General features: G+C 41.5%; 1 protein-coding gene across 9 annotated transcripts in view; it reads right to left on the reverse strand.

Annotated features, from left to right (window-relative positions):
- ZMYND11 (zinc finger MYND-type containing 11) overlaps positions 1-17969 on the reverse strand; it is a 157163-nt gene extending 139194 nt beyond the window's left edge. For 6 of the 9 annotated variants that reach the window (XM_037031948.1, XM_037031947.1, XM_037031945.1 and 3 more), the window contains exon 1: positions 17641-17723. The gene's annotated coding sequence lies outside the window, so the exon portion shown is untranslated. The other 3 variants (XM_037031940.1, XM_037031939.1, XM_037031941.1) reach the window with 3 other exon arrangements.
- Between the last annotated feature and the right edge of the window lie 2122 nt (positions 17970-20091).

Genomic DNA, 20091 nt, shown 5'->3' on the forward strand with positions numbered 1-20091 from the left:
AAATTGAAGAGTATTAAAATAAAATAGATGAGAATTTTCTGGAGCAAATGATCTACAGACACATGAAGAGAATGACAAAGAAATGGTGAGTGCAGGTTTGCAGACCTAGAGTAAAGTAAGTTACTTCCCATGGGATGCAGTCTCTTCTCTGAAAAAAAAGAAAGGGGCCAAGGTGGGCTACAAGAATGGGGGTTGAAAGTGCTCAGAAAAGTAAAGAAAGTTCAGTAAATCATTATGAAAAGTGGAAGATGAGCTGAGCAGAGAAATTCAGTATGACTGAGAAATTAAGTATGATTTCCTAGACCCCACACACAGTGTCACCAGTTAGCTCTCTAGTTTCCCTCCAATGTGTAGGCAAGGAGAGTGTGAGGGTAAATACACCCAGAATTTGGGTTTTGCCTATACCATGTTTGCACTGAAAAGATAAAGGGGCACATTTTTGTCTACCTATATGCACTTACATAACCTACTGTATGTACAGCACCATACATACACATATCATAAAGATATTTAAAGAGTCATAGTTTTTTAACTTAGTGAACTGGAAAGACAATTACAGGGATAAAGTTTAAATAATAATAAAAGACAACAGTAAGAACTAGTTAAGGCCTACTTTATTTATTTTTTTAAAGATTTTATTTATTTATCTTTAGAGGGGAAGGGAAGGAGAGAAATATCAATGTATTTCTTCTTGTGTGTCTCTTGTGTGTCCCCTGATCAGAACTGGCCCACAACCCAGGCATGTGCCCTGACTGGGAATCGAACCGCGATCCTCTGGTTTGCAGGCCCGTGTTCAATCCACTGAGCTACACCAGCCAGGGCAAGGCCTACTTTAAATGCTATAGAAGTTAAATTGAGAGGAGAGATCACTGTGGCCTAGCAGTAAGATGAATGATGAAACTTGACAGAGATCTCAAATGCCAACAAATTTTAAATTAAAGTTTCAGCATTGGGGGTGGAATGAAAGGAAAAAGGATGCCTCAGTAAACGTTATAAAACAATATTTATACAACCAGTACTATTTATTTTTTTAAAAACTTATTATTTAAAAAAAATAAAATGACTTGTTTAAGTAAAAGTTTTACTTAAGGAAACAGGAGATAAGACTGGAAAGTTAGACTAAAACCAGGCTTCAAAAGATCATGTATGACAGGATCATAATCTAGGGGAGGCGGAATGAATGAGGAGAGTTTTACAATTACTTCATCTTACCGCCTAGTAGCACATTCCAGGCCACAGTGCAGGGAAAGAACCAGCAGAAAGCCTGTGACAGAACCTAGTGGCCAGTTTTCCCTTTAGCATTTCAATTGGTAGAATCCAAACTTTTAAGCCAATTATGTCTATGAATCAGATCTCAGATCCTCTTCCTTTCCTATTACTATTTAGGATTATTCTAGGAAACAGTACCTCTAAGAACAAATACTGACTCATAATAGCATGCCCATTTAACATTTCCACACTATTCCTCAAGGTAAAATATTCTATTCATAGCTTCCAGTCAAGATGGAGGTATAGGCAAATACACTTTGCTTCCTCACACAACCAAGAGGAGGATGACAACCAATTTAAAAACAAACCACAACCAGAACTGCTAGAAAAGCAATCTGTATGGAAGACCTATAACTGAGAAGTTAAAAGAAGAGACATTCATCTATACAGGCAGGGAAGGTGGAAATGAGCAGCCTGGGTGGGGCAGATGAGCCACAAGGTACCCACTGGTGGATCAGATGGTCCCACATTCACATGCAGCTAAGCCTGAAGGAACAACTGAGGAGCCAGACAGACCATGCAACACACAGTTTCGGTGCAGGGAAATAAAGCCTTGGAATCTCTGGCTGTAAAAAGCTGTGGGGGGCTGCAGAGGCAGGAGAAACCACCAATCCCACAGGAAAGTCCACTGGATGAGCCCTCGGGGTCCTAAAACATACACATGCCCACCCACCCAGGAAAAAGCACCAAAGGAACTCAATTCACTTGCAGGTAGTAGGGAAAGTGACTGAAACCAGGGCAGGAGCCAAGCAAGTGGCATTGTTCCCCCTCTGAACCCTCCTCCACATATAGCACCACAAGGACAGTGAAGTGGGTTGGCCTGACAAATGCCTAAGGCTCCACCACTTAGGTGCACCAAGACAAAGAAGTACGGCCCATTGAAAGAACACATCAAAACTCCAGACAAAGAACTAAGCAATGAGGAGATAGACAAACCTATCAAATGCAGAATTCAAAACACCTGTAATCAGGATGCTCAAAGAATTGGTTAAGTATGTGGCAAAATACAGGGAGTAGTGAAAGTTATTCAAAGTGAAATAAAGGAAAATATACAGGGAACCAACAGTAAATGGAAAGAAACTGGGACTTAAATAACGATTTAGAGAAGGAAAAAATAAACCTCCAACAAGAAGAGAATGAAGAAACAAGAGTTCAAAAAAATAAGAGGCTTAGGAACTTCTGGAACAACTATAAACATTCCAACATCCAAATCTTAGCAGTGTCAGAATAAGAGAAAGAGTAAGAAATTGAAAACTTATTTGAAAATATAATGAAGTAGAATTTCCTCAATCTGGCTGAGGAAATAGACATAGAAGTCCACAAAGCTCATAGAGTCCCAAACAAGTTGGACCCAAAGAGAAACACATTAACACATTGTAATTAAATTACCCAAGATTAGACTTCCAGCCAAGATTGAGGCATAGATAGGTACACTTTGTCTCCTGGCACAACTAAAAGAAGGACATAATATCTAAAAACAAAAAATAACCAAACTGCCAGGAAATCGAACTATATGAGAGTCTGACAACCAAGGAGTTTAAGAAGAAATATTCATTTAAACTGGTAGGAAGGGTGGAGATGGGAAGCTGAAGCAGAAAGGACACATAGCAAGGTAGCAGCTGGAAGACTGAGTGAGCACAGTGGCAGCTGAAGGACCAGACAGACTCACATTCATATGCAGATAAACTGGGAGGAACAACTGGAGAGCGAGACAGACTGTGCAACCCAGGCTTCCAGCACAGAGAAATAAAGTCTCAAAACCTCTGGCTATAAAAACCTGTGGGAATTGCAGCAAATTCTCAGCCTCACAGGACAATTTTCTGGAGAGACCCACAGGGTCCTAGTATGTATACAAGCCCACACACCCAGAAATCAGTACCAGAAAGGCCCACTTTGCTTGTGGGAAGCGGGGGCAGTGACTGAAAGCCAGCCAGAGAGTCAAGCAAGCAGCATCATTCCCTTTCGGACCCTTGCCCCACATATCCTGCCACAATGCCGCTACATTGGGTGTCCTGCCCTGGTGAATACCTAAGGCCCCACCCCTTACTACATAACTGGCATACAGAGACAAAAAAAAAATATGGCCCAAATGAAACAACAGATAAAAGCTCCAGAAAAAATATAATTAAGTGATGAAGAGATAGCCAACCTATCAGATGCAGAGTTCAAAACACTGGTAATCAGAATGCTCACAGAGCCACTTCCGCCAAGATGGAGGCATAGGTGGAAACACTGTGCCTTCTCCCACAACCAAGTTTGGATACAACAAAAGTTTTGGAGAACACACACCCAGAGGCCAGAAAACCTAATTATACGGAAGTCCGACAGCTACGAACCGTTCAACGAGGACGGTAAGAGGTGGAGCCAGCAGCAGAGCTGGGTCAGGCAGGACAGACCTAGGAGCGCAGGCAGCCCGGACCTAGTCGGGGTGCGGGACAGATTGACCAAGGTCGCACATTCGCGCACAGTGAGACGAACCACGCAGGCCCCAGGGGGCGAACCCAGTGGTGGAGGGCTGACAGCGGTGGCACACTCGCGTGCCGTGGAGCGGGGTGCGTGGCCCTGGTGACGGTGGTGGCTGCGGTGCTGGTGGGGGTCGCAGCAGCAGGTGGCGGAGGGAGCCATTGTCCCTCTTTGACCCCGCCCCCACATACGACGTCACACCCCAGCGACTGAGTTGCCTGCTCTGGTGAAAATCTAGGGCTCCATTCCTGCTACTTAACAGGCACGAACAGCCCAAAGGATGGCTCAAGAAGAACTCAGAGTCCCAGAGCCAATAACTCTAAGCAACCAACAGATTGCCAGGCTCTCAGAAGCCCAATTTAAAACACTATTTATCAGGATGCTCACAGAATTGGTAGAGTTCAGTCACAAATTGGAGGAACATACGAAGGCTAAACTAATTGAAATGAAGGGAGATGTCCAGGAAACCAATAGCAATGGAAAGGAAACTGGGACTCAAATCAATGGAATGGACCAGAAGGAAGAACAAAACATCCCACCAGAAAGGAATGAAGAAATGAGAATTCAAAAAAATGAGGAGAGGCTTAGGAACCTCCAAGACATCTTTAAACGTTCCAACATCCGGATTATAGGGGTACCAGAAGGGGGAAGGAAACAGCCACGAGTGGAAAATGTATTTGAACAAATAATAAAGGAGAACTTCCCCAGTCTGGCAAAGGAAATAGACTTCCAGGAAATCCAGGAAGCTCAGAGAGTCCCAAAGAAGTTGGACCCAAGAAGGAACACACCAAGGCACATCATAATTACATTAGCCAAGACCAAAATGAAGGAGAGAATCCTAGAAGCAGCAAGGGATAAGGGGACAGTCACCTACAAAGGAGTACCCATCAGACTGTCAGCGGATTTCTCAAAAGAGACCTTACAGGCAAGAAGGGGCTGGAAAGAAGTATTCCAAGTCATGAAATCCAAAGACCTACAGCCAAGATTGCTTTATCCAGCAAAACTTTCATTTAGAATGGAAGGACAGATAAAGTGCTTCTCAGATAAGGTCAAGTTCAAGGAGTTCATCATCACCAAGCCCTTATTATATGAAATGCTAAAGGGACTTATATAAGAAAAAGAAGATGAAAAATATGAACAGTGAAAGGACAGCAAACACACAGTTATTAACAACCACACCTAAAACAAAAGCAAACCAAGAGGACAGCTAGATCAGGAGTGGAACCATAGAAATGAAGAACACATGGAGGGTTAGAAACAGGGGGGTGGGAGGAGGAGAAGGGGGGAGAAGGCACAGAAAATAGCATAGATGGTAGGTAGAAAATAGATAGGGGGGAGGGCGAGAATAGTGGGGGAAATATAGAATCTAAAGAACTTGAGACACGTGGTTATAAACTAAGGGGGGGAGAAGGGTGGGGGAGGGAGTGTGCGGGTGGAGGGGAATGAAGGGGGGAATAGAACAACTGTAATGGTATAATCAATAAAATATATTTAAAAAAATGCCTCAAAAAAAAAAGAATGCTCACAGAATTAGTTGAGTATGGTCCCGAAATAGAGGAAGAAATGAAGGCTTTTCAAAGTGAAATAAAGAAAAACACACAGGGTAGGTACCCCACACAGGGTACCAACAGTGACGGAAAGGAAACGGAGACTCAAATGAATGATTCAGAACAAAAAGAAGAAATAAACATTCAACCAGAACAGAATGAAGAAACAAGAATTCAAAAGAATGAGGAGAGCCCTGGCTGGCGTAGCTCAGTGGATTGAGCGCGGGCCTGCAAACCCCACGATTGCAGTTTGATTCCCAGTCAGGGCACATGCCTGGGTTGCGGGCCGATTCCAGGCGGGGGACTCATGAGAGGTAACCATACATTGATGTTTCTCACTTTCTCTCCTTCCCTTCCTCTTTAAAGATGAATAAATAAAATCTTTAAAAAAATGAGGAGAGCTTAGAAACCTCTGAGACAACTTTGGCAAAGGAAATAGACTTCCCTCTTCCCCAATCTGGCAACGGAAACAGACTTCCAGGAAGTCCAGGAAGCTCAGAGAGTCCCAAAAAAATTGGAACCAAGGAAGCACACACCAAGGCACAGTATTATTACATTACCCAGGATTTAAGATAAGGAGAGATTCTTAAAAGCAGCAAGAAAAAAGGAGACAGTTACTTACAAAGAAGTTCCCATAAGACTATCAGCGGATTTCTCAAAAGAAACCTTGTAGGCAAGAAGGAACTGGAGAAAAGTGCCTAGTTCCAGAACGGGCTGAAAAGCAAAGACCTGCATCCAAGAGTACTCTATCCAGCAAAGCTATTATTTAGAATGGAAGGGCAGATAAAGCACTTCCCAGATAAGGTTAAGTTAAAGGAGTTCATCCTCACCAACCTCTTATTATATGAAATGTTACAGGGATTCATGTAAGAAAAAAACGATGGTCAAATCTATGAACAGTAAAATGACAACAAACTCACAACTATCAACCACCAACCAAAAAAAAAAAAAAAAAACTAAAACTAAGCAAACAACTAAAACAGGGGCAGAATCACAGAAATGGAGATCACATGGAGGGTTATCAGTGGGGATGGGAAGGGGGGGAAAGGTACAGGGAGTAAGAAGCGTAACTGATAGGCACAAAACAGACAGGATGAGGTTAAGAATAGCATTGGAAATGGAGAAGCCAAAGAACTTATATGCAAAACCCATGGACATGACCTAAGGGGGGAGAATGCTGGAGGGAAAGGGGTGTACAGGGTGGAAGGGAATAGAGGGGTGGAGGAGAATAGAGGGATAGAGGGGAGAAAAAATGAGACTTCACTAGCATAATCAATAAAATATACTTAAAAATGACAAAGCAAAGGAAAGACTGAGAAACTATCACAGACTGGAGGAGGCTAAAGAGATATTATGACTCAAAGCAATGCAGTTGGACTGGATTCCAATACACTAGTGGAGAAACTAGTGAATCAAATTAAGCCTGTAGTTCACTTAATAATAATAATGAACTGTCTTGGCTAATGGGGGCCAGTGGGTTGAGCACTGGCCTGCAAACCAAGAACATCCCCAGTTTAATTTCATGCCAAGGCACATGCATGGGTGTGGACCAGGTCCCCAGCTGGGGGCATGCAAGAAGCAGCCAATCAATGTTTTTCTTGCACATCAATGTTTCTTTCCTCCTCTTGCACCCTCCCTTCCCCTGCCTCTAAAAATAAATAAGTCTTTTTAAAAATTATTCTATTTAAAATGCAATCCTAAAAGAAACAAATAATGATTCTTGATTGTATCTGGTAATCTAAACTGAGAAAAGTATATATATATTTAAGAAAATATTACTTAACACAGTTTGAAACAGATAAAACTTTGTTTTATCACATGAGCATGTCTAGAAAACAACAGTAAAAGGACTGGCACCAGTGTGGGAAATCAGCTGTGGATGGTGTGTGCCATATGCTCAAAAGGGCAAATGAAATATGACTCAGAGTTTGTTGGACACTTCAGCAATCAGTACCAGGCCATGAAGCCTCCTGGGTCACTCCCTCCTCCTTTAGATCCCATCTGCTAGGTATCCTGGCTTTTGCAAAACTGGTAAGACACTGCATCAGAGAGGAAGAAAAAAAGCCTTCAGACATTATCAGACACTCCAAAGGTTCCTAGAGCCACCGATATAACTCAGTATGCTCAAGTAAAAAATTCAGTAGCCAAGAAGAGGTGCAGACATTGGCCAGCAGTGGTTTGCCTGACAGGGCTTCTTCCCTCGTAACTCTTCTGGTACTAAGCTCAAACAGTGAATCTGCTCGGGCAATGCCCATGTCTCTGGGGAACAACCTGTAAATAAAAATGATAACCCCAATCTGAAGCATCACCTGAAATCCAGATAAAGGCCAGGGCTAGCCAGATTGCCAAGAACCAGGAAAACCATCTGATGTGGTCTCAGCCCCACCTAGAGACACAATCCACCACGGTTGGCATGACTGTCACAGGAAAGACATCCAAGCTCTGACACCTGTCAGGGTCACTTACTCCAGCACCCGCAAAAACACTAGGCTGCTGCTCAAATCACAGAAAAGCCCAGACACACTAAAACTGTGTGGCAGTGTATCTCCTGAATATTATTCACCTCAGACATAATGTAGGACCATCAGGGGACACCAACTAACCCTACCTTTGATATCCACCTTCCTCAACCACGGCAACAGTACAGGAGCATATTAGTGGAACCAGAAAAAGACTTGAGGTTTTCTTCTAGGAAGCATTTATTTTTCAGGTTGTTAATCCTTTTTAAAAAACTTCATGAATATTATTCTTGAAAGACAATTTCTGAGACATAAAGATAAGGGTCACAAGGTATATCATTTTCTATAAGCCATTTCATAAAGAAATATAAGAGAAATACGTATCACAGACTAATTTTAAAAATTTGAAACTAAAGAGAAGTTTTTAAAAATTGTGGAACTTATAATAGAGTTCAGATCCATCTCCAGAGTTTGTGATTTACTGTTTTTCTTAAGGAAAAAAAATAATTCAGATGCTCAGTCATGATTGAGAACCAGTGTACTATGAGGGTATGGCTATGCCAGGTCACTCTTGGTTTCTAATGTGTCAGCTAGAATCCCAAAGAATTTCTTTAAAAGAGTAAGATCCAACTACCACTGCAACTAAAGCTTACAACACTGTATTTTTCATTAGCATTTGTTTAAAATATGCAAATGAACCAGGAGAAAGTCTAGTATTAAACTGGATTGGTGGTTACTCAGATTTTAATTCACTGGAAAATTACTGAGACTAAAGCTAGTAACCCTAGGTAAAATTTAAATTTCAAATCATTCAAATGGGAGTTTCTTACATGAAACAATCCAGCATGAATACTGATCACGAGCAAGAGGCTTCTTAACGTTTTGTGTGTAGAATATATGTGTGCAGGATAATAAAATAACTAGATACAGTAATTTTAAACTAAAACATACCAGGTACTTTGACATAATACTAAATGTGATATTTTTAAACAAAAAAATGTTAAATTGTAAGTACAGAAGTAAATCCCCTTAAATTTTATATACCCTATGATATAAAAACAAAATCTCTAATGGTAAATAAAATGCTCCAAAAATCTTTTAAATGATATTAATGGAAATCCAACAAAAAATCGTCTCACTTGTTTCCACCAAAGGAATGGCCCCCCAGCTGGTGTGGCTCAGTAGACTGAGTGCTGGCCTTGGAACTAGAGAGTCACCAGTTCGATTCCCAGTCCAGCCTGGGTTGTGGGCCAGGGCCCCAGTAAGAGATACACAAGAAGCAGCTACACATTGCTGTTTCTCTCCCTCTCTTTCTTCTCTCTATAAATAAATAAAATCTTAAAAAAAGAAATTTGACTTTTTTAATTCTAGAAAGGTTCCCTGTCAAAAACCAAAATTAAAGATTTGATCTCCTCAACAGCATTTCACAGATGCATTTTTTAGAGAGAGAGAGAGAAAAAAAACAATGAACAAGCAGATAAATCAGTCTATTAAAACTAAAAAGTTCATAATAGCTTTTTTAAAAAGATTTTATTTATTTACCTTCAGAGAGGAGAGAAGGGAAGGAGAAAGAGAGGGAGAGAAACATCAATGTGTGGCTACCTCCCACATGGCCCCCACCGGGGACCCGGCCCACAATCCAAGCATGCACCCAGACCAGGAATCGAACCAGCAACCCCCTGATTCACACCCCACACTCAATCCACTGAGCCACACCAGCCAGGGCGAAAAAAGTTCATAATAGCTTTTAAGTTGAGAGTTTTCCCGTGCTTTAGCCTTCATGAATATTTTTAATTTTTCCATAGCCATTTAATAAGAAAATCGTATTTACCATGTAACATCCCCACTGATAAAATGTTAGGATAATAGGAGTCTATGAATGCTACAACTCAGTAGATCTATTTCTCTTCATCACATGCTTCTCATGTTTTAAACTATAGTAAACACCTACTGAACTTAGAAGCCTTCACACTTAGAGCAACTTTCAAGAAATTAGCTGTTTTAATCCAAAGTGAATTTATCCAGCAAAGGGAATGCTAAAGAATTCCTCAGGACAAGGACTCCCCTTCTCATACAGTAAGAACACTTAGGTGTTGGAATTAATCCCATGTATTTTCAAACATTTCTCTCCTTTATATAAGTATTAAAGTTGTAGGTTCCTCCCCTCCCACCCTATGCCAAGTACCTTCATAATACAAACTGCCAAAAGTGACAGCAAAAACATGAGCCAATTACAGATGCTTATTCTTAGGTTACCAATAAAACTGGAATTAAACAGATTAAACAGAACTTTATGTATGGAACATTCTGATTAAAAGGTTTCTGGTATTCCTTTTTTTCCACCTCCTACTTTTGTACAGAGAGGAGGTTTAGTTTTACATTCTTTTCTTATCCCCAACCTTGGCAGATGCATAAATAAATGTACATTTGAGAGATGAGGGTGCATCAATATGAAGGCCCAAAATTTTAGGATACAGAGCAGCCATAGGTTTGGTAGTTATATACTTGAATTCAAATACCAACTTGATTGTGTATTCTTTGTGACCTCAGGCACTGGTAATTTGACCCTACCGAGTCTGTTCTCTTATTATAAGCTATAGAATACTTATAATTGTACCATAACATTGTAACTTACCATCTAATCATACTGTAATACTACTTCCCTCATGCTGTTGTGAGGAAGAAATGGAGTATATAAATTGCCTACCATAGCAGGTACTCAATAAGTGACATCTTTTAAAAAAATGATGTTGCCACAGCAATGTTTATGTTGAAACCCAGATTTCTAAAAACTGCTTTACATAGATTTCTGGCAGAGAGGACACCCTGGACTCCAAGATGGCACCAGTCGTACCAATGAAGAGGAGACTCATGTATGTCAAAATAGAGGAGCTGCCCAACTGGATAATGATGCAAGATATCACCCCTAAAGGAAATGCTGGAGCATTTCAAAGAGGTCAGTACCAGTATTACAACAAGTATGTCAACGTGAAGAAAGGGAGTGCTGGGGTTTCTATACTGCTGGTGGCTTACCTGCTTTTCAACTACTACCTGTTTTAAAAGGGACTCAAACATAAACAGTGACACAAGTTCCACTGAAGAGGACCCAGTGTGGGCCCTATATTCCTGATCATTATTATCTTTGCACAGCACCGCTGAATTCTTTCATATTGTAATTGACACCTAATAAAAGATACCTGGTGGCCCTGGCTGGTGTAGCTCAGTGGATTGAGCATGGGCCTGTGAACCAAAGGGTTGCTGGTTGGATTCCTGGTCAGGGCACATGCCTGGGTTGTAGGCCTGGTCCCCAGTGGGGGGTGTGCCAGAGACAACCATACAGTGATGTTTCTGTCCCTCTCTTTCTCCTTCCTTTGCCCTCCCTCAAAAACAAATAAATAAAATCTTTTAAAAAGTAAATAAGATAGCTGATAAATTGTGTGTATGTGTGTGTATGTGAACTGCTTACACAGATTTCTAAAGGGACCTAATGTCAAATTAAAATATATTTATGCCATTTCAAAAAAAACCACATTTTATTCCCAATTGTGAGCCATCCCAATCTCAATACAAGTCCATTTTAAATATCTGTATATCTTCCTTCAGTGTTTACATGGTACATGCTTGAACTAGGAAAGAACCTTTTCCTTCAAATTATTTTCTAAATTTACTCAGTATAAAAATCAGAAAAAACTAGAAAAAGTATCAAAAATTTTAAATGGGTCTAACTTTATTATTTTTTTTTTGTTTATCTTTAGAGGGGAAGGGAAGGAGAGAGGGAGAGAAATATCAATGTATAGTTGCCTCTCATGTGTCCCTTGCTGGGAACTGGCCTGCAACCCAGGCATGTGCCCTGACTGGGAATCGAACTGCGATCATGTGGTTCGCAGGCCCATGCTCAATCCACTGAGCTACACCAGCCAGGGCTAAATGGGTCTAACTTTAAATGCTTAGAAAACATCTGGAGAATATAAAAATTACTAATCGTAACAAAGCTGTTTTTAAAAATCCTTAGGTAGTTGATATAGTGAAATCACAAAATTAGAAATCGTCAGTGATAACACATCAAAAACAATCTTCACTCAAATACAATGTACCATACTTAACTCATACATTGCTCCACAATACATGTACTTTGTTGTCCCCTTTCATTGCACTTGCTTCAATAATTATGCTACTTAGCAAGAGTCTAGTAGCATAATAATGATAATCTAGTTTCAATAAATGATAATGTTTAATGATTGAACAAGATGTTAAAACATTCTAACCACTTAAAAAACACAATATAATACTTTAATGGAATCTTATGAAACTAATTACGGAGTAACTTGAATTATACAAGTATTCATTCAAAACAAATCAAGTGTACAAGTTTTCAGGAACAGACATTTTCAAACTAATGTATACCAGCACATAATGGGATCTCTTAAATATACTCCTGTAATCACTGAATAGACAAAAGTTAGTATGATCTCCTAAAAATGTTCGTATGAAATAACCTTGTCATTTTCTTCTTTTGTTTCACATAAAGTTAGGCAAACATTTAGCTGTTTATTAAAAATATGCTCCTAATATAGGTAAACTAAATATCTAAATATTACTAGTTCCGTATAAGTTATATTACTTGTAAAACTGGACTAAATTATCTAATATTACTCTAAATTCCCTACCAAACACACAATGACTATACAAATATTTTACATTCCCAAATAAATATTCTTGTTTTATACAGTATTTATTTGCATTTTTAAGTAATTTTGATATTAAATATTGTAGAGCATTTCCACTATACAAATTAATAAATTAAGGTTTAATAAATTAAAAAAACTAATTAAGGATAGTCTAAGTGGAAATTCAATAATAGCACCTGCACATGCATGCAGAAACATCTTCCTTAAGGTACTACTTATGTTTACATTAGTTGAGACTTGACTATTCAAACACTATATCACTGGACATTTTCATCTCTTTCCCATTATCTCCATTTTTATCATTTTACCTCTTATTATGGAGATTTTGTTATAAGGATCACATTCTCTCACAAAATTCCTAGTTCGTTTACTTTTTTTTAGAGAGTGTGTGCTGGGAATTAAGTTACTAAAGGTTAAAGAGAAGGAGAGACTCTTAAAAGCAGCAAGAGAAAAGGAGACAGTTACCTACAAAGGAGTTTCCATAAGACTACCAGCTGATTTCTTTAAAGACACCTTATACCAAAAGAAGCAGGAAGGCACTGGAGAGAAGTATTCAAGGTCATGAAATGCAAGGACCTACACCCAAGATTACTCTATCCAGCAAAGCTACCATTTAGAAGGGAAGGGCAGATAAAGTGCTTCCCAGATAAGGTCAAGTTAAAGGAGTTCATCATCACCAAACTCTTATTATATGAAATGTTACAGGGACTTATGTAAGAAAAAGATGATCAAAACTATGAACAGTAAAATGACAACAAACTCACAACTATCAACAACTGAACCTGAAAAAGAAAAACTAAAACTAAGCAACCAACTAGAACAGGAACAGAATCACAGAAATGGAGATTACACGGAGGGTTACCAATGGGGAGAGGGAGAATGGAGGGAAAAGTTACAGGGACTAAAAAACATAATAGGTAAGCACAAAATAGACAGGGGGAGGTTAAGAATAGTGTAAGAAATGGAGAAGCCATAGAACTTATTTGTACAATCCACGGAGATAAAATAAACTAAGGGGGAGGAGGGATACTAAAGGGTGTGGGGAGTGGTTCAGGGAGGAGAAGGGGAGGATAAAGGGGAGAAAAAAACCTGAGACAATTGTAATAGCATAATCAATAAAATATACTTAAAAATAAAAAATAAAGTAAAATGAAAGCCACAGCACTATGCTTTTAAAATGATCATGTGCAGTATTTCTAAAAGTGGAAGTGTTTGTAAAAGAAATTTGCACAGTGAGTGAGACCATGGTAAAACACACAATATGTAACAGGTGATACTTATTTTGTGTAATAAACTTCTGAATGCCAAAACATTTCTAACATCAAGACCAAAGAAGGACATACCACTGATATGAATATCCTTCAGATAACTAATGAATCTTCACAGAATCAATGCACCAAAGCTGATTTAAACTGTTTCAAAAATTTGACACCACTAGTGGAAAGAAGTAACTGAAAGTTGTCATGCAAGAGACATAGGCAGAAATTAAACTCACATCAGTTTTTTACTTGTCAAAAATTCCTCATAAAAATGTTAGTGAGGGATTAGTTCCACAATGATCAAATGAATACCAAGCGGTGTTTGTTTAGAAAGTCCATCTGCTTCAACATTAGCAAAAACACAACATTACAACCTGAAGCAGTTACAGACAGGGTGACAAGTGTGGGAAAAGACAAAAATACTGATTTTAAACCAATGGTTAAAATAAAAATGCTCATGCTATGTACTTCAATTACCTATACTCTTCATCAAATATTAAGAAGTAATGATACGCAGCTGCTAGAGGCTGGGAAGAGGGGATATAATCAGTTAAGTGTTATGGATATGGAGTTTCATTTTTACAAGATAAAAAGAGCTAGAGATGAATGGTGGTGCTCGCTGGACACCAGTGTTAATGTATTTACTATCACTGAAATATACACTTAAAACATGGTTAAGATGTCAAATACTGTTATGCATACTTTACAATAAAAAATAAGTTTAAAAAAGTAACCATAGAAAGAACCTTCAAGTTGCTTCAAGTAAATGAGGTCTGAGAAATGTAATAAATGCTTCTTTTCCAATCTTCTGAAGTAAATAAAGAGGGAAAAAAACATTCAGAGGTATGCTATGACACTCCAATTCAAATTAGTAATACAAGGCATATATGAGAGCATGCCATCCTGTAATTTTAAAGCTTCACTCCTAAATTATTATTAACACTGTATCAGTTCACTTGATTCAAATGAACTGAATTAGTCTAATAGTCATTTAAGTCAATAAACCTATAGTACAATTATTATCATTTTCAGACAAGGAAAATGACAAGTTTAAGTAATTTGCCCAAGATCACTTTGCCAGTAAATGACAGAGGTGAATTTCAGACCCATATCATCTGGCCTCCACTATGCTACATCTCTGATGACAAGAAATCTAATCACCTTGTAAAAAAAAATTGTGTTAAGTTCAAGTTAAGGTTTTCAAACAGTGAGTAGTTCTTATCTATCACAAGTATGACTATCCATTTTCTCTTTAATTGTTTTTCTAGATAATCCCCTTTGGTTGAATGTTTCCCAAGCAGAATTCAACAGAAGGACGCTAATGGTAAATAAGGAAAATCTGATGTCAGAAGTTTAGGGCTCTAGGCAGTATTAGACTGAATTTGATATTTCCATTACAAAGGTTAAAATATTTAATTAGCTTCAGTTATTGTTTTACTTAAGGTATGCCAGAATGTTTCTATTTTATACTGTGTATCTGAAAAACCCTTAAAGGAACAGGGAATAGGGTTACAAAAGGGTTAGAGTTCAAATAACTACAGAAACAAGCAAGATGACATCCACTCAAAGTACCAACATAATGCTATCCTAGAAATATTTAGTATTAACAAAGGAGCTAAATTTCAACATTTTAATAGACTTGACTTTGTAAACTGGGAAGCACATAAGCGATTAAACACCTCATAACAGGTAGCTGCAAAAATACACCACACAATTACACAATGTAAAATAGAGATTCAATTTTCATATGAAAAATATCTGTGGTGAAAATAATACCATGTAAAAGATAGAAATCCTCTACTAACCAAGCACAGGTACAGCTAAGCAATAAAAATATTTTATTGTCAACATCACATTCCGTATCTTCTAATCCTTGATTCACTAGCCTGGCCATCTTATGACAAAAGAGTTAAGCAAAATAACGACTGTAATGAGCATATGTTAGCCAAAGACAAGGAAAATTACACACCTATACAACATTTTTATTCTATCTACTGCTTATACAAATTAGAATTCCGAAAAATTAAAGGTAACCTTGCCGACCAGAAAGCACTCAAATTTTTAAGGTACAACCAAGACTACCTCCCTGACAACTTCCAACCATTAATTAGAACCCATGACCCCTAAACCTCAAAAGGTTTTATATATATATACATATATACACACATATATATGCATCCCATGATTACTATACAACTACTACATTCCTCAGTTTAAAAGAAAATAAGTGTAATTTCTGCCTTTCAACAACAAACATTATTTTTAAGCAACCTCATGCCTCCGTGGATACAGCTTACTGTGGGATGAAGAACACCTGGATGAGGCAAACCTGAGGATCCAGTACCCAAACCTCAGAGAGTCGAATGGGCCCCTCCAAGCCATCAGGCACCTGTCCTTGAAGAGGCTACCTTCGCAACTGCTTTAAGCTCACAGACACTCCATATATGTGCAGACTGGGCACCATATAACACCAGTATCACAGGCCCACACCAGGTACTATTCAGACACTGTACATAACACAGAGCACCATGGTACCACGCACACCCTGGGCATCATGCCCAAACCATAGACACACCAGGTATCACGAGCACAACCCATGAAATATAAGACGCCATGCACAATCGGGGACACTAAGGATCATACACACATCCATAATAACACCGGTACCACGGACACAGCGAGCATCATGAGCACACCATGAGCCACGCACACATTGGACACCACGCACACGTTCGGCACCGTGCCCACACCGTAAAGCGCCATCACTGCTGGCCCAGGAGAGGCGTGAGGGGGCCGTCCACGTGGAAGCTGGGTCCCCGGGACATCCCAGGAGCCCCGGTACGGCAGCGGCTCTCCGGACGCCCCGTAGAGGAGTGGCGTACGCCGCAGGCAGTCCCAGAGGCCTGGAGGTCCTGCTGAGGAAGCTGAAGCTGAAGCCACGCCGCCGTGGCTTCCCAGCCCCCGGGGATGCGGAGGGAGCCTCGCCTAGGTCCCAGGGGACCGCCACCCCAGCCTGGGTTATGGCTCCCAAACAACAAACCACGACGGCAAACAACCCCTCCTGCCCTCCTCACACTCACTGGGCCGCGTTCCGGCGGACTCCGAATCGGGACCGCGGGCCCTAAGGCCTGGCCGCGCGCGGAGCACGGGCCTTGCGTGCAAAGCTCACGCGACACCCCGGCTTCCCGGCCCGAGCAGGCCCAGCGCGGTCTCCCTCCTTCGGGCCTCCCTTCCTGGCCCGCCGTAGGCGAGGGGGCGACGAGAGAACCCCCACAGGCCCCGGACCGCGGCACACAAAGCTCCACGGGCAACTCGGGGCCCTTCGCAAGAAGGCATGGGGTGGTCACACCCGCATGGAGCCGCGGGGAAGCTGCAGCCGGCCCGGGCTCCACAAAGCTCGGCGCCAACGGCACGGACGCCCCAGCGATGAACGCCCCCGCCTGCGCCCCCTTGCCCGCCGCGGAGCCTTTCCCTACCATTATGCTCCGGCCCTAGTCGCCGCCGCGGTGCCCGCCCTCCCCCTCCGCGCCCAGCCCCGCCACCGCGCCGCCTCCTCTCGGGTCTGGGCCGCGGGCGCGGGGGGGCCACGGCCTCCGCCTCCCCGCCCCCCCCCCAGGCTCGCTCTTCCCGGCTCTCCTCCGCCTTCTCCGGCTCCGGGGGGACGGCCTCCCCATCTACCCATCGCCGTAGGCTGGACTCCCGCTCTCCCCTGTGTCTCCCCTGCTCCGTGAGCCAGGCCTCCCTGGTGTTTGCCCGCCGCCCTCCTCCCCGGTTCCATGGGCTGGGCCTCCCGCTCTCCCCGGGGTCTCCCCGCCGCCCCCCAGCCACTTGGCGCTTCACAGGGCGCCATGTTTACAGCTCGCACCTCAGTAGTGGGCGAGCGCCAGCGAGGGAAGGAGCGGCGGTGGTGGGCCAGCAGGGCCGGGGACGCGGAGGCCCCGCAGCCCGGACTTACGAGATCTCCTCGCCGAGCGGCGGGCCCGGGCGGGGCGGGAAGTTGGGGCGCCGCCGCCGGGAAAGTTTCCGTCCAGCGAGGACGCGGCGCTGTTCACATGTCGGTGTGGGCGCGGGAGGCCGCTCGCGGGCCGCCTCCTCCACCTCCGCCCGCCCCCGGACTTTATTGTGCGGCGCCGGCCGCACTGTGCGCTCGGGCTCCGGAATCCCTCCCGGCGGCCGGCGCCGTGCACGCCCACACCCACCTTCCCTCAGTCCTGTCCGCAGCGCCTCTACCCGAATTTGTTCCAGCATATTCTCACATCGCTGCACATGCACTTCACATTCACACACGTGGAAGCTACGTACGTGCCGGCGCGCGGTCGCGGAGCGGTGCACAAAGGTCCCGGCCCGCATTGTTCCGCGCTCCGGCCGCGGGGCTTGGCGGCGCCCGCCGGCCTCCGTCTCCTGTTGGAAGGACCTGTTTTATCGCGTGCAGCGAACCGAATTGCAAGCTTCACGAAGCATTAATTTTTATATTAGCAAAATTGGAAGAGGTGATTTAGTATCTTCTTAATTCTACCGATAAAAATAATTGCAGGGCTATGCTGATTCCTCATTCTAAACATACACAAATTGGACTTCGAAAAGAACAGGACCACCCATTGTCAATTAGACAAAAATACTACAAATTTGTGTAAAGAGAGCTAGGTTATCTTTAATAGTTTGTAATTCTAGATTTAACCAGAGAAGACCCCAATATGTGATACAAAAAAGTCTGGAAGATAGCATACTGTTACAGATTCCACATATTTTTACCCAAGAACCTTTCTCCACTAGGAGTTTGGATGGAAGACCTGTCGGCCANACAGGACCACCCATTGTCAATTAGACAAAAATACTACAAATTTGTGTAAAGAGAGCTAGGTTATCTTTAATAGTTTGTAATTCTAGATTTAACCAGAGAAGACCCCAATATGTGATATAAAAAAGTCTGGAAGATAGCATACTGTTACAGATTCCACATATTTTTACCCAAGAACCTTTCTCCACTAGGAGTTTGGATGGAAGACCTGTCGGCCAAAATTTCTGTTCTGATTCTCAGTGGACATATGTACCTGAAAATCGTTGGGAAGAGACTGTCCAAGAAACTGTGGGATCCTAATCCAATTTATTAATCTTCTTGCATAGCTGGTCTCTAAGGCTGTTAGGATTTAGAAATGGGCGATGCTTGAATAGGTGTTCCTGTTCTGTGAGGTACACCAGTCAAAGAAGTAATCTTTCAGTCGTCATAGCCTGGTTGGACATCCCAGAGTGTTTTGGGTTATCTCAAGGGACACTACAAAATAATTTTTTGACTAACTTAAATTTTTCAGATGAATTCAACAGAGGTCTGAAAGGGTATCAGATAAAATCAAGCCAGATCTAGTTTTAGTATTGGACCAAAAATTCTAACAATAAACAGCTTTCAGTAATTCACCACCCCCCTTTCTTTGTCATCTGTAAAATAGAGAACTGCATGGCTCCACATATTTCACTGAGGCAACTCGAGTGAGACAACATACAATATATGCATAAAAGGAAGCTTACCTTTTAGGAAAGAAGTGACTATAACTCCACATTTTTCTGCAATTAAATTTGAGGGGCATAACTTCGGTTTTGACACCCAGATACTATATCTCATTCTGTCTAATGCAAGTTAGAAAGCTTAGCTTCAAATTTCCCATCGATTTTTCCCTAGAATTTAACCCTTGGCTCTCTTTTCCCTTCAGAACAGTTTAATTTACCTCATTTCCCCCCTCCACTGAATATGCAGGAGCCAAGAGATCTGGAGGTCAATGGTTTGGGGTTGAGAGTTGGGAGGAAGCCAAGTAACCAAATAGTTATGTCCATACAACTTTGGTTATATATTTACTTGCCAGATTGCAAAGAGAAGGCAAGGGATGGAGGTGTCAAGAAACTGAGGAGAAAACAAAGAGGAGTGGGCCACAAGGAATGGTGTCAATGCAAATATTTTGGAGATAGTATCTGCCAAAGAAGGCCCCCGCCAACACATAAAACATCTAATTCTTCCCTAACCCTAACCAACACTCCTTACACTTAGCTAGTACCTGATTTGATCAGCATATCACTTTTTCCAGATTCTGTTTTAAGAAATATGTAAACAGAATAGGTATGGATTATTCAAAAACTTGATATGGAAGTTTTATTTTAAAAAATTAACCAAATTATATTTTATCTTATATTACACACTTAAAAATAATCCAAGTGACTTAAATAACATAATTGTAAAAACAGAAAGAAATTTTTCAAAAGATAGAAGAAAGTAGAGGTGAATAATTGTAATAATGAGGCTGGAGAAGAGTATCCTAAACCCCAAAGCAATGACTTTAGCACAACAGAGAAGAGTGATAAATTTAACTGTATAAAAATGTATGAATCCTGTATGTCAAAACCAAAAAAGACATACTTT

The sequence above is a fragment of the Sturnira hondurensis genome, unplaced genomic scaffold (assembly GCF_014824575.4).
Source record: "Sturnira hondurensis isolate 20B ecotype Veracruz unplaced genomic scaffold, ASM1482457v3 Scaffold0021214, whole genome shotgun sequence".
In the NCBI taxonomy this organism is placed as follows: domain Eukaryota; kingdom Metazoa; phylum Chordata; class Mammalia; order Chiroptera; family Phyllostomidae; genus Sturnira; species Sturnira hondurensis.